The 11,720-nt window shown below is 40.9% G+C and overlaps 1 protein-coding gene across 3 annotated transcripts in view; it reads left to right on the top strand.

The window, feature by feature from the left end:
* The first annotated feature begins 936 nt into the window (after window positions 1-936).
* LOC104935671 (uncharacterized) overlaps window positions 937-11,720 on the top strand; it is a 38,182-nt gene continuing 27,398 nt past the window's right edge. For 2 of the 3 annotated variants that reach the window (XM_019256457.2, XM_019256456.2), the window contains exon 1: window positions 938-1,308. The gene's annotated coding sequence lies outside the window, so the exon portion shown is untranslated. Of the gene's footprint in view, window positions 1,309-11,720 lie in introns of all 3 variants that reach the window. The other variant, XM_027288757.1, reaches the window with a different exon arrangement.

The raw sequence follows: 11,720 nt of genomic DNA, 5'->3' as shown, positions 1-11,720 counted from the left end.
GGAGAGCTTGATAATGCGGCCTGCAATAAGGCCACTGCTTATGTTGTGGTATTTTAAATGAAAATAGTTTTCATGTTAGCACATTTCTTTAACTTAATAGTCCGACGTGTGAAACAGGTTGTTTGGAATTTGGTGTAACTCTTTGCAAAGAATATGCAATTTAAAAAGGCCTCCATATTAAGTGATTCTTTTCAAGGGCATGAAGACAAAAATAAAGACATTTGGCATCCAGTGGCTGACGTTTTGTAAAACAACCTGCTTACGTGAACTTAAACATATTTTATGTTAGCAGAAATAGCCATACCTGGACTCCTGTTTCTTTGGAAATGTTGAATGTAAGTGCAATCACAGGTATTTTAGCCCTTATTTTAGCCTTAAAATATATTTACTCTTGACTAAATGATTTTTTTTTTACTAGCAATTTCATAAATACTTATGCTATACACTATAGAGGCTTACATATTGGCAAACAACCAGTTTATGCTTACTTAAACATATTTAATATTAACAGAAACAGAGCAACACTCTGGAGTCCTGTTTCTCATTCAATGCCACTCTTGTTGGTTTTTGTTGGCAACTCCATACTTTAACTAAATATCTCTTTAATCCAGAATGGGCATAAATATGATAACACGCTGAAAACACAGTTATATATATATATATATATATATATATATATATATACTGTTAGCAGACTTTACACATAGCCAGGAATGTATATTCTGTAAATACAATAAATAAATTACTGTTTACTTTCATAAGTGAGTATTTCAATTTGTTGACATTAGTAGAAATGCGTGTTTAATACTGTAATACTTTTCATTTGTTATTTTGGGTTATACATAATCCATTTTATATAATTATTGTTTTATTTTGATAGCTTTCGCCGGAAACCGGTTTTGCTCTGCTGTCTGTCTTGACAGCGGTTTCAGTCACATGGTGCTGCCTAACGGAGAGCTGATGGAGCCAGATGAGAAAGGCAGGAGGCGAGCCCCTCCGGTTGCGCGTCAGCATCCCCTCAAATAGGAATCCGCTGGTGTCACTTCTGCTCCACATACAGAGAGACGGACGACTGAAACCCTGAAACATCAATTAAAGGCGAATTTCATCCGACATGCAGCTGTTTTCTTTTTGTCTTGTTTTTTCCTCCATGTGATGTCAAAGAAGAAGAGTAAGGTGAGGCTGTGAGGAGGCTGGAGCTTTTGGCAAAGAATGATAGTGTGGATGAAGGCGCGCTGTCCCAGGAGAACTCATCTGAAGAGCTGGCCCTGAGAGACCGAGATGCTCCTCTAACGCACCGGGGGGCGAGTGAGTACCAAACATCCGATCTCTCTCTCTTTCATTTCGGTTCCACTTTGGTGACATCTGGACAGTTTTGGATCGTGGATCAGCGTGCCTGCTCCCTCTTTATCGCTTCTGAATTATTCCGTGCTCGATCCCACCTGTCTGATCAATCATTCATATGCTTCTTAGTAAAGTGCAGCATAACCGGTTGGTCAGCGATGTGTGAAAGTTGCTAATTTGGAAATGGTGCACTTTCCACCCTCTCGCTCTTGCACACGCCCGTAACTTAATGCATGCTCGCATCAAGGTTTAATATCATGCAGTGCATTACAGTGGGTGATCGGGAGGTCGATCGTATCCCTTTAAAGTTTTTGGATTAGTGTGAACATGTGTTGCACACTGCGGCCACAGTGTCGTTGCAAGGCTAATTAATAAAGCCTTTGTGAGGGGGGCTCTCCTATCACAAGCGCTCATCATTAATCCGCTGATAGCCTGGAGGGCGTGGGTTGCTGTACGTGATGATAAGAGAAAGGCACCAGTCCTACTTACACAGCAGGGTTGATTAATTATGGACTCAGAACTGATGAACTCAGAGACTGTTAGGTGCACAAGAGGAGACAGGCATGTCAAACAGGCACAGCAGCCTTTTAATATCATCTTAATCTTTCATCGGTGATGACATTTTGACTATAATACAAGTTCTGTCTGTTAAGATGCAAGCGCATCTGCATCTTCAGATGGTGTGATTGCTAAGTATAGACAGCGGTGCCACATCTGCACATCTCAATCAGCCTGTAATGATGTTCTCACCTGTAATAAGCTGCTCTGTGCTGCTCAATGTGTGGGTGTGAGTAGAGAACTTCTACAGCAGGCTTGTTGCATGTAGATGAATGAAATTCACTTACTATGCAGCAAGGGTTCCCATCGCCAGTGTATGTGTGTGTGTGTGTGTGTATATGTGTGTGTGTATCTCACCTCATTACACTCATTGTGTTGACTTAAGCAGGAGGGTCACCCCTGAGGCCCGTTCTCCTGCCTTATTGAGGAGTGATGCCCTGGATTACACCACACTCATGCTGATTGGAGAAGTACGTGAGCACATTGGGAGGAGGGCACGTTTCCGCCGAAGTTCTTTACTGTTATTTTGGCCGAAACATCACACACGAACGTGACGTACATTTCCTGGCACAGTTAAGTCAGTGTGTTACACAATCAACCAGTATGAAGCTAGCTGCCCCCCCTCCCCACTCACTACAAGTGCATTTTGTTGAGAGGTGCTTAACTCTTGGATCTCGTATATTTCAAATTTGCGATGGAGCTCCAGCTCTGGTTCGAAATCCAGGCAATTATGTTCACAACCTGCCCACGCACACTTTGTACAGGAGCTCCTCTATTCCTGGTTGTTCTACAAACTGACAAAAAAAAAAAAAAAAAACTCTCTCTCTTACAGTCTGTGTACTGCATTTCTCCCGAGGCGTTCTCAATACTCTCCCTGTGTATGTATTAAACATCAAGCATGTCGAACCGCAGACGCGGGGCCGAGCACTTTAAGGCAGAGTCAGCCTTCTGTGGAGGGTGACAGAACAGTCAGATGGCCCCCACAGGGCAGAGAACAATTCCTGCTGCTGATGCACCCAAGGCGACAGGACTGGAGCGCTCCTTCCTCCTCCCTCTCCTCTCATCCACCATCATCCCCTGCCACCTTCATTCCATAGAATAAACACACTCTCCCGGGTTCACTTGCACGCTTGCACTTCAGCTTCTGTGCTCTAACTATCCCCCTTTTGTCTCCTACGCATGCACAGATACACATTTGAAATATATATTCTCTTTTTCATAAACGCTCATGCAGACATAAAGAGTAATATTTATGAGAGGCTGTTTAGGTCATAAATCATAGCTGCTCCCACACACACACACACACACACACACACACACACAGCTTCACTATATTTGTCCATACACTCTAGCATGCTTTCTTACATCCACAATCATCATTTCTTGTGCTCGTTATCATAATCTATATACACTGTTATTCTCCCCAGCACACATCCACTCAATTGCCACTTTATATACACCTGTACAATCTAATGCAATGTCACTGTCAGAGAGGCGTTAATTAAATCACACGTTATGTCATTGAGGGTTTAGTGAATGGTGTTGTATTGGTGAAATTAGAAACAACTATTAATCTAACATAATACAGTACAACATCATTTTCATTTCACATTTCTTACAATGTCAACAAACACTGTACAAATTGTAAAAGTAGATTTTATGGCAAAGTTGATCTATTGAATTGCAATAAATTGTACAGGTGTACCTAATAAATTAGTCTCTCTGTGTAAATAGTTCTTTACACACCATCACACTTTACTGTTCTGTCTTACAGATATCTACTGTACTTGTAGTCATATTGTGCTGTAAACATGTTCAGACTGAATTAACAGAAGATTACAGAAGATGGAGTGGACGGACGTGAATTGTAAATCTACTTCATAAATGTACACAAACATGAAAAAAAGAGAAACCTAAGATTGGAATTGATAGAATTTTATTGATACCAATGTCATTATCGTACTGCTTATCAGTCTGATGACTCTTTATCTGATTCCTGATCAATTTTCTATGTGGGAAACCTTTAGGCATACAGAGGTTTTAAGCATCAACAGCTAGCTGTAGTATATATATAAATAAAAAAAAGTCTGCTACGCCCGCCTTATTATAACATAGGATATTTATGGTAATGGACATGCTGCTTGGCCGGCATTTGTAGAATTTAAGCCCATGTCATGAAGAAAAATGTTTCATCATATTCCTTTACACCCTTACTTGAAATCATCATATCATTTTTACAAACTAAAACCGTCGTCATCTTTATTTGTGAAGTGACGCTTTGGACCGCCACTTCCTCTCCATCACGACTCTTTTTTTGTCGCAAGTTTGTGGCAGTGTAGTTGTGGATCCACGAACTTGACATCATCGTTTTACAATGCGCAACAACATGCCAAGCATCAATAAAAGGAATTGTATACAAATAGACAACTTTAGAACCAGTTCTCAATTCTGAATCCTAGAAAGAAGTGGGCTTTCTGCCATGTCTTTACGTCGGTCTAGTTGTCTGACTCACTCTGTGCACACGCATATGTTGCTAGCAAATGTGCAGCTGCTTACACCGGCAAATTTGCGCGACTGTACTGCGAGAGAAGCTGTCAGTATGAGTGTGTGTTCAGAACAGATTGATAGTATACTCCATTGACGAGAATATACGTATGTTACCTAGAATAGCTGTGTGGGAGAGAGAGTTTGATTGAAATGTAAATAGGATTGCACTTTCAGTTCCTGTTTACCTTACAGGCCTTTAAAGCATAAAGCGAAGAAGGTAGATGATCAGACACATCACTGTAGTGCTGATCTTGCTATTGTTTGAACAAAACTTGGTGAATTTTAAGTTGCCCTCCGGCGCTCTGCGGCTTGATTTAAAGTTTTCCTCGAAGCTAAAACATTGCTAGAAATGCCACCTACTGTACTTGGTGCAGACTTTTTCGAGAAGCCAATCGGACACTGATGATTTAACCTGTTCAATGAAACTACCTTTTCAAATAAACACTATTGTTTCCTGCCCCATGCACAGTCATTCCTGCTCTCACACAATCATTCCCCCTTTTCTCAAAGATTATCATACACACAATTATAGTCATTCACACACACACAGACATATTTTCAATCTCACTCACACACCCAACATTGTTCGCTCTTACAGTGAACAGTGTAATTCTTTCTTATACACCTTGCCTTTTTTTCATTACAGAGAGTGTATGATGGCGTGTCTGTGAGTGGGAATTATAGTATTTATAAGACGCAGCGGCTTATTTGGGCTTTTGAAAATATCTGTCATTGTCTGTGGCCTCTGGTTGTTCGTAAAAGGTGCAAAAGTGTGACGTGAGCTTTACAGATCACGGAGTAAATGGTCCGTGAATCCACGAAGTGTGCATGCGCACATGTGTGTGTGTGTGTGTGTGTGCATGTCAGCTGTGTTCATAATAGCTCAGGGATCAGGGGGCTGCAGATTGGTCAGTCAGCCAGACAGATGTGCCCTTGCCTGGACTTGGAGTGTGGGGTCTCAAACTGGCCTGCCACCCAACATTAGTGCCATGGATCCGTGACCAAAGAGCTCAGGGCACCAAAACTCACTGTCTGCATAAAATGCTCTCAATTATTAATGCTGTGTATAGGGCAATAAAAGGCATTGCAGGGGCCAAGGGAGGAGACAAGGAAATGCTCACTAAAGAAAGACAGGGTGAGAGTGAGTCAACATGAATTTAAAGAATAGTCTTTCAGTGCTTCTATGTAACCCAACAGTGAACTGAACATTGGCAATGAACACACATAATGCCACATTTAAACAAAATAAGATCACCATAGCAACCAGGGATGAAGAAAGTGATGATACAGCACCTAGGTGATAGTCTCCATTCTTGCTCTCCTTTTAGAAACATGAAAATCAAAAGGACTTTGACTGGTTAGACCATCATCTTTTTCACACCAGTTATAGTGCCACATGTTCTGATAATTTAAATAATTAAATTTAATACATAATTACACAGAATCCTCCGGTTAAATGCACAGTTAGTTTAGTATCTGTCATCTCAGTGTGCACTAAATACATTTCAGGTTAGGCAGAGCATTGCAGTAGCTTGCCATTAGAGTAGGAGCACTGTAATTCATAAGTATTGATTCATGTCTCAGCAGCATTACAGCATAATGTCCCTGAACACAACTATATACAAGAGAGCAAACACAATAAATAAAGCAGCAAAAAAATCTGTGATTTACACAGATTTGCTCTTAGCTCTCCATTATGTCTAATGTGATACAATCATAATACAACATGAAATAATATGCTTGTCCTGAACATTGCTGTTCCATTATTGCATGTAGAAAATGTACTCCATCCTCTGTTTCCATTTAGCAGCCGTACCACACGAACTGAGAGCTGTCCTGAAGCTTGTGCATTACATTCTATCAACTGTTTTAAAAACCTTTCAAGGTCTTAGGAGGAGGAGAAGTTTGAGCTTAGAATTATAGTCTCTGCTGAAGAAAAAATCTTTCAGCCTTCAACTATTATATTTACCAGTGCTGTTTGATTTATTAGCCTTCTGGTGAGGGCGTATAAAAGCCTCTTTAATATATATATGTGTGTGTGTGTGACATGAAAAACCGAGGTGGACACTTACCTCTGTTCCTCAACGACTCCTCTAGCCATGAGGATGAAGAAGTGTTTTTCCCCCAATTTTTTCCATATCCAAACAAAGATGGTAATTGGACATATTTCCACACTCAATTTGTACATGAATTAAAATTGAAAACCTTGTTATCAGCTAATATTTACTGATAGTTTTAACAAGTATTTTATTTGTTCATACAAAACAACACATTTATATTTTTCTTATGTTTTTTTCAAAAAGAGACACAATGAAAGACGTCTTTCATTTCCGTCCACCTGGATTAGTAGATGCAGGTGGTGCAGCTTGGGAAATGGGTTAAAACATATTTTTTATGGTGCAACAGATGGAATATTTTTTCATCCAGTCTGGTGAGTCTTTAATGCCAGAACAGTGTTATTATTACAGTCTTATTAATATTTGGAAATATTTGGATATTTAGCTTATGGTTCTGATTTAATGGTAATACATGAGAAGCACCAAGTGTAGCTAGTGTATAGGGGAGTTAGAGGAAATTCAATGAAATTCATTTATACTCCAAAAAGTTTTAGCCAAAAAAGCAACATTGTGACCTCAGTTTCATGCTGTTGGCTGTAATTCACTTCTACAGCTACAGCACAGCAGGGCACTCTGTATTTATACTGAAGAAAGAGATTTTATTCATACATAGTATGTGTGTCTTTGTCGTTTCTTGTGGGTGAAGAAGTATTCATACCAACAACTGTTTAATCTGTGCAAACAAAGCAAGTCGTCTGGATCTCATTAGCGGAGACAGGATGCTCTTCTCTATCACACTTCTGCTCTGCGTCTTGTGCTGTTAGAGTGGCAAACTTTGACATAGAAAATATCTCGCTTTAAGGAAAGCGTCACTTTTCATGCTTTGATTTGGGTTTAGCGTCAAAGCATTGACTTCAGTACTTTAATATCGACTTTAATATCAGACTCTGTCTAAATACACAGAGTGGCAACAAACCAGAGTAGTAGTGTCTCTAGCAAACACAGCTGCAGTTAGTAATGGATCTATTGCATCAGCACATGGAGATAATTCAATGATGCCATCATATGCAGCAGCTAGTTTGCAGTATGAAAACCCTCTCGCCGGTGAATATCTCAGCACGTAATAAGTGATAAGTAAGAAATTAAGACTGAACAGACAAAGTTGGGGATTTGCTCTAATTGGCAATGCAGTATTAACATGGATGCGAGGTGTGTCACTCTGCTATAAATACCTCTTCCTGTTTGAGGTGCAGACAGCCGGTGTAAGCTCTACGTGCACGCCGACGGGCGAGTTCACCTTTGCAACAGTAGCTGTTTATTGATTCCTCTGACAGTCACACAGGTGTTAGCGATGGAAGATCAGCCTCTGCACTCAAAGAGCGTGAGGACAGCGGGGCATTCATGCTGACTGCATGTGTTTATTTATTCATTAACAGGCGGTTTGCTCCTCAGCTCTGCCTCTGTGGACCATTTTCACCTGTTTCACCTCCTGAGGTTTGAGATAGTGCTACATTTGGAATCAGATCTGTCTTGGGTGTGCAGGATCACAGAAATGCACACACACACACACGCACACACATTCACCTCACTGTGATGCTAACCATGAATGAGCAAGACTGTAGGGACAGTGAAAGCTGGAGGAAGAATGAAGGGTGGAGCCGAGGGCTCCTGGGACCGTGGCGAGGCAGATCCTATATTGATTGGTGTAGTAAGAGAATCCTCCGGCTTTTAGTGGTGCTGCTTAATAAGAGTGGCTTGTGGAAAGAGAGATCACATCAGCTGAACTCCACTCCAGAGGCTGCCTCTGGCTTTAAAGAATAGTTCACAGTAAAAATCAAAACATAAGCAAGAGGGGGCTAATCCATTTACTGTAGATTATGGTTTTTGCCTCAAAACAACTGTCAAGATTTGGAAATATCTCTTAACGCTGACGTAAAACATGGGTTGACATTTTGTATATCAGGTCAGACATAATGTTCAGCTCCGCAAAAGTGGAAAAAAGGTCATACATTTTATGTCACAAGGCCGAATGTTGAACACGCTATCACAGGTGTCTGATCTTTTCATATCTATGCATGTACTGACGTAACACTTTAGCAGAATCACACAAGATCAGTCAACAGATCGTGGAGTGGGACTCTGTGTGCTCGTCATGGTGGGGTGGATGTGGTGGGGTTTTTTGTTTTTTTTTTCACTGACAGACTTTCTTGCTGCACGTACCCTATCTGTCTATCTTGGTGTTGAGTCAAGAGTGTGGCTTCAGAGAAACACTGAGCTATTTTAGGAGGCAGCAGATTGTGTTAAGCGGAGAAGTGAAGTGACACAACTGGGGTTGAGATTTCTTCGTGCCTCAAAACCTTGAAAATGTCTTTATTTAGTACTTCACCCCCCCCCTCCCACGACACCTTGCAGATTGCACCTAGCTACCATCAGATAACAGGTAGCTACAGAAGCAAGAAGCACATCAAAGCCTGAGGAAACACAGCCATTATTGTAAAATGACATTTTTAATCAGGACAGTTGTTATCTCTTTCCCTAGGCCATTTGAATTCTTGTTTAACTGGTGCAAAAAAAAGATATTTTTGTCATCATTTTTACTTTTTAATATGGAGATTATTAAATGTGAAGACTGTTACTAACTAATGTAACTTTGAAGGATGTGGAACATATCTTTGTGTGTGTATCGAGAGAAGAGTCAGGACTATTTTGGGCTGTTTCTGACGATTTAATTTTATTATTTATGTATTCACCTCCACATGAAAGGGAGCTGAGGTCCCAAGTGGTCTCTGTCTTGTTCTCTCTTACACACTTCCTTTCTCTTTCGTGCAAACATGCACACCACACACACACATCTATATTTATTCAGCTATTTGGTACCATTTTCGGAAATACTCGTCATCACTTTCAGGACTTTTGGTATTTTATTTGATTCCACACACTTCCTCTCCCTCTGTCAGAACTGAGTCGATGAGGTGAGTTCCAGCGTAACCTGACACGCTTATGTGTACGTGTATGTGCACTTCATCCTGTTTGCATGTTTAATGACAGCGCCTGCTGGGTTTGTCACCTTCATTCACCTATCTGATTGATAGCAGGGTCTGTCAGCGTGATAGCTGTCATGGAATCACTGCTAACCCAATTAAACAAACCATGCACTAACCCAATTAGCAGAACCCTGCACTATATTAACCTGATTCACACTGTCACATCTCACTGGCATCAAACATGCAAGGCCAGCAGGTCAAACACCAAGTGAAGTCACTACTGTTATGATGTCCTTCTTTCATACTGAGCAGCAGTACCTGCAAAATATTACTGTAATGTCATAACTTGTCCCTTTTATGTTTTCCTCCTTGTAATGAAACTTCTAATATAACCACTTGCTAACCACAACTAGCGATATCTACAGATAGGTGTACTTTTTTGATAAATAATCGTTTTAGTACTTTTTCAAGTGAAAAAGCCAAACATTTGCCAGTTCTCACTTTTATAATATTGGTTGGTAATTTGTTAACTGAAAGTTTTGGGGTTTTTGGTCAGGCAAAACAAGACATTAAAAGACATCATCAGGCGATGAGTATTTTATAATCAAAACTAGGCGCGCCGCGTAACCACAATTACAGTCACGCATGTCAGTCTATAGGTTAACATCCACACTCTGCTTATGGCTTAGCTGTCTGAGGTAAAAGTTGAGGTGTGCTAAATAAAGCTTGGTGTCCATAAAGGCAACAAACTCACTGTGTGATGCTACTCTTCAATTTAGTAATAGTACTAGCACTATATGTGCATTTTTACGTATTATTGGGTATTATTTATATGAACAGATGCTGTTTAGTTTGTACATAGCCTGATTTTTTGTCAGAAGTATATTCAGCACTCACACTTTGCTGTTGAGTTCAACAATGTTGAAAAAAACTAATCTCTGATTAGTGAAACAGTTTTGAACCACAGTTGTTGTGAGCTATAATGCATTACCCACAGCAATGTGACTGAAAAGCTTCCCATTCAGTCCAGCTACAGTAAATGTGTCATTCTTAACATCTAACATCACTCAACCAAACATAAAATAATGATATTCCAGCTAATATATGTTACAGCTTTCAGCTTTAAACACCATGTATCATTTTCAGTGCAGCAGCAGGCATTTCAGCTGGATCATATTAGTCATCTGTGACTTTTCTACCGTGTCAGAGTCTGTGAGTAGTGTAATAGATGAGCAGGCGTAGTAACTTGGCAGTAGCTGTGCTAGAGTGGAGGTGTGAGGTAGGTGGCCTTGGACAAGAAGTGTAAAGAAAGGCAGCGTGACTCACCTAGAGAGGAGCCTGCACACTCCATTGAGAAGCAACCCACAGAGCTCCCTCTCTCTCTCTTCTGTCTCCTCTCCATCCGTGGTGCTGTGTAGGATAATCAGAGAGGGAGAATGAGAACGAGGCAGAGCGATGGCAAACATGCATGTAGGTTAACATTTAAAAATTCACCTAGGGTAATGGTTTTTCCACAAGCTGCCATTGTTGAGGCTGACCCGGCTTTTAAGACTGAATCAAATCGATGGCTTCTCCGTCTGAGGCTGGGAGGAGGAGGCCAGCTTCTCTCTGTCTGCACGGACATGATAACACTGCTCAATGGGTGCTAACCACCTTTCAAATGGAAATGGAATATCCAGTGAAAATTAGACACAGTCATCTGGATGGCACTTGGTGCTGGGGCTGTGAATTGGGGGAGATCATAGCGGTTGAAACAGTCGAAGGGTTGAGAGAGCTTTTACAGAGAAATTGAGGTTCATGTTGTGCTTTCTTCAGGATCTGATAGAAATTCACGCACACTCTCAGAAACTGTGTTGCATATTGAGATATGTAAGATTGGATGCAAGCTTGCAAGTGCAGAGAGTGACTCACCCAAAACCATGGGGGCGTGTGCTACAGACAGTATGCTAACTTACAGTGTACACTCATCAGAGTGCCAGTTCGTTCTTCCTGTGTGCCCCCCCCCCCCCCCCACTTCAACTCTCTTTTCACATCTCCATTTCCCACTTCAGTCTCATTAGCTTGCTTGCAAACACACATGCACATGCAACACTGAGACAAACTCAGGCTGAATGGGGTGGGATGGGGTGGGGGGGTTCATAAATTGCTGACATAGAAACCAAACACTGTGATCAGATTGTATACTGCCTCTGTCCTGTAAAACCCCTCAGGGAATGGTTTAAAATAAATC

This window comes from Larimichthys crocea, chromosome XV (assembly GCF_000972845.2).
Source record: "Larimichthys crocea isolate SSNF chromosome XV, L_crocea_2.0, whole genome shotgun sequence".
NCBI classification, from domain to species: domain Eukaryota; kingdom Metazoa; phylum Chordata; class Actinopteri; family Sciaenidae; genus Larimichthys; species Larimichthys crocea.
Note: the sequence above shows the minus strand (reverse complement) of the source record. Positions and strands in the feature narration are given on the sequence as shown.